This window comes from Eriocheir sinensis, unplaced genomic scaffold, assembly GCF_024679095.1.
Source record: "Eriocheir sinensis breed Jianghai 21 unplaced genomic scaffold, ASM2467909v1 Scaffold67, whole genome shotgun sequence".
Lineage (NCBI taxonomy): Eukaryota > Metazoa > Arthropoda > Malacostraca > Decapoda > Varunidae > Eriocheir > Eriocheir sinensis.
The window spans coordinates 346,736-350,095 of NW_026112020.1; the positions used below are offsets into that span (position 1 = coordinate 346,736).

Genomic DNA, 3,360 nt, shown 5'->3' on the forward strand with positions numbered 1-3,360 from the left:
TCCAGCAGGGCCACCAGCAGGAGGAGGTAGACTATCTCAAGCAGGGCCACCAGCAGGGGGAGGTAGACTTTCTCCAGCTGGGCCACCAGCAGGGGGAGGTAGACTATCTCCAGCAGGGCCACCAGCAGGGGGAGGTAGACTTTCTCTAGCAGGGCCAACAGCAGGGGGAGGTAGACTATCTCCAGCAGGGCCACCAGCAGGGGGAGGTAGACTGTCTCCAGCAGGGCCAGCAGCAGGGGGAGGTAGACTGTCTCCAGCAGGGCCAGCAGCAGGGGGAGGTAGACTGTCTCCAGCAGGGCCAGCAGCAGGGGGAGGTAGACTGTCTCCAGCAGGGCCAGCAGCAGGGGGAGGTAGACTATCTCCAGCAGGGCCACCAGCAGGGGGAGGTAGACTATCTCCAGCAGGGCCACCAGCAGGAGGAGGTAGACTATCTCCAGCAGGGCCACCAGCAGGGGGAGGTAGACTTTCTCTAGCAGGGCCACCAGCAGGGGGAGGTAGACTTTCTCCAGCAGGGCCACCAGCAGGGGGAGGTAGACTTTCTCTAGCAGGGCCAACAGCAGGGGGAGGTAGACTTTCTCTAGCAGGGCCACCAGCAGGGGGAGGTAGACTTTCCAGCAGGGCCAGCATCAGGGGAGGTAAACTTTCCAGCAGGGCCAACAGCAGGGGGAGGTAGACTCTCCAGCAGGGCCACCAGCAGGGTGAGGTAGACTTTCTCTAGCAGGGCCACCAGCAGGGGGAGGTAGACTTTCTCCAGCAGGGCCACCAGCAGGGGGAGGTAGACAATCACCAGAAGGTCCACCACCAGGGTGAGCTAGACTATCTCCAGCAGGGCCACCAGCAGGGGGAGGTAGACTTTCTCCAGCAGGGCCACCAGCAGGGGGAGGTAGACTTTCTCCAGCAGGGCCACCAGCAGGGGGAGGTAGACTTTCTCCAGCAGGGCCAGCAGCAGGGGGAGGTAGACTATCTCTAGCAGGGCCACCAGCAGGGGGAGGTAGACTTTCTCCAGCAGGGCCACCAGCAGGGGGAGGTAGACTATCTCCAGCAGGGCCACCAGCAGGGGGAGGTAGACTTTCTCTAGCAGGGCCAACAGCAACGGTTTTCCTTACAGCAAGCAGGAAGGCGGTGTTCAGGCCAGTTCCTCTCACTCCTGAAGAGGAATTTAGAAAGGGATAAACCCAATACGTAGTAGTCGTTTGAGAGTAATCACAGCATATAGAGAACATGTGGACGAAACCGAGATAGAGATATAGATAGAGATAGATACTGCTGTAATACTCGAGCAAAGATATCCAAATAAAATATCCATACTCGTGATAGATCAACGGCTCCATCGCAATGGCTTTCGTAACAGCAAGGCAGGAAGGGGATATTCAGGTAAGTTCCTCACTCCTGAATAACAGTTAGGGAAGGGATAAACCTAATGAGCAATTACCAATTCAAAGTTATTAATGATATAGAATGAAAATGTGGACGAAACCGATAATATACACTGCTGTAACACGCAAGCAAAGATGGTACAGTAAAACATTCTTACCCGTGGCGGGGCAGTGGCTTTCGTTGGCCAAGTCAGCATGGGGAGGAGCATCTGTGTTATCAGGATGGATTCCACCGTGACCATCATGGAGGGAAGGTCCTTCAGGTTAGGCCTCACACCCCTGAATAAACATTAGGGAGAGAATCCCAATGAGCAACAGTCTTTTCAAAGGGACTAATGATACAGCATATTGAGAGGATCCCATGTGGACGAATCCACTAATATTAATGCTGTAATATGCAAGCCAAGATTGTACAGTTAAAAGATTCTTACCCGGATGGCAGCAATGGCTTAAATTTCCTCTCCGCACGTTACCGCAGAAACAAAGGAGGTGCAGGCAGTTCTTTCCACTCTGGAATAACAATCAGGAGAGGGATAAACGCAATGAGCAATGGCAAGTTCAAAGGGACATAACAAAATTATGGACTAAACTAGTATGTACCGCTGTAACACGCGCACCGCTGTAACACGCAAGCAAAGATAGTATACAGTAGAATATTCTTACCTGTTGAGTCAGTAGCGGGTTTGGATCCCACCATCCCATCCGCCTGGTGGAGGCAACACCGCACGCAAGCCTTGGAAATCCCGAGGCAGGAAGTTTAAACACAATTCAGGCATCACTTTCCAGGAGACTTAGTTGACCAGATAAAAAATAATGTTAGAAAGACACTAACAAAGAGGTCATTTCTTAAGGTCTCTCAAGCACGACATTTTTTATCCTCAACACCAAATCCCCAGATTTAGTAAATGACCTAAATTCTGTCTGAATTTCACCACCTCTGTTTTCCAAGGCACGGCAGGTCTCCTCCACCAGGCGGTAGGGATTGCAGTGGTCGGGGGCGAGCAACGCGGCGGGCCAATAGGTGGGGTAATAGCAATTCAAGTCCGCAAACTCTTTGACCTCATTAAGTATGTCGTACAGGAGCCAGTAGAAATCCAGGTAAGTCGAGGTGTCGCCGATATCCCCCATACCTTGCCTGTCCAGGTACACTTGCGTGATGGTGGACACCAAGAGTATGAGGGAGGCCACACTCATCGTGTACCTGTACCTCCCCCACCGCAGAGATCTGAAGACCCTGGTGATAAAGATAACATTCCTCTCGGCTTGGCGAGAGAACCAGTTAGGCGTAAGACCTTCGTTATCCGTGTCACCCAGGGCCCTCTTCCGTCAGTAGATTATCCCACTTAAAACGCCCGCCGCGATTTTCGCCTGCCTGGCTTGGTCTCGAATCGTCTCGAGACCAGGGCCAGAGTGCAGTCCGCTGCTGTCCGCGATACGGAGGAACCTCGCCAGCACCTCGCGAGATGCCAAGCCGGATTCCACCGTGTCATTAACGGAGGGAAGGTCCTGCAGGTCAGAGTCCATCGAGTGTCCAGGGCCAGCTGGAACTCGGAAGGACTCAGATCACCCTACACCATTTTGTAACTTCATGACGTGGGCGAGCACGTCATTGGTATGTGCAAAGAGTATCAGAACACTCCTCAAAGTTTCTATTCTCCCCATTGTGTCGAGGATACTACTGCCTTCTGTGGCCGTCCCAGGTATATATACCCCTCAGCCGAGCCCGTGACGTGTGCGAGGCGGCCTAACGAGCACAGGGAATTACAGTTCTATGGTTTGTCTAACGTGCGGGGCCACCCAGGGAGCAGTGATGGCGGTGGGCGGGGCTGCTGCGGTCATTACTCGTGGCTGCCGCGTCCAGGGCTCGGCAGCATCATTTGCTCCAGATAATGTAGTGCTCGTGTATTTCCTTTTTTTAATGCCGAGGTTTTGGTTTTCCGGGAGGCTTTGGGTTTACAGGAATACGTATATGACGACAGAATAG

General features: G+C 53.2%; 1 long non-coding RNA gene across 1 annotated transcript; it reads right to left on the minus strand.

Annotated features, from left to right (window-relative positions):
- Positions 1 to 1,009: 1,009 nt before the first annotated feature.
- Positions 1,010 to 1,878, minus strand: LOC126993762 (uncharacterized). The gene is made up of 3 exons (XR_007748250.1): positions 1,808 to 1,878; positions 1,535 to 1,655; positions 1,010 to 1,147 (listed from the first exon to the last, which is right to left on the minus strand). It is a non-coding gene; the product is annotated as an uncharacterized LOC126993762 (long non-coding RNA).
- Between the last annotated feature and the right edge of the window lie 1,482 nt (positions 1,879 to 3,360).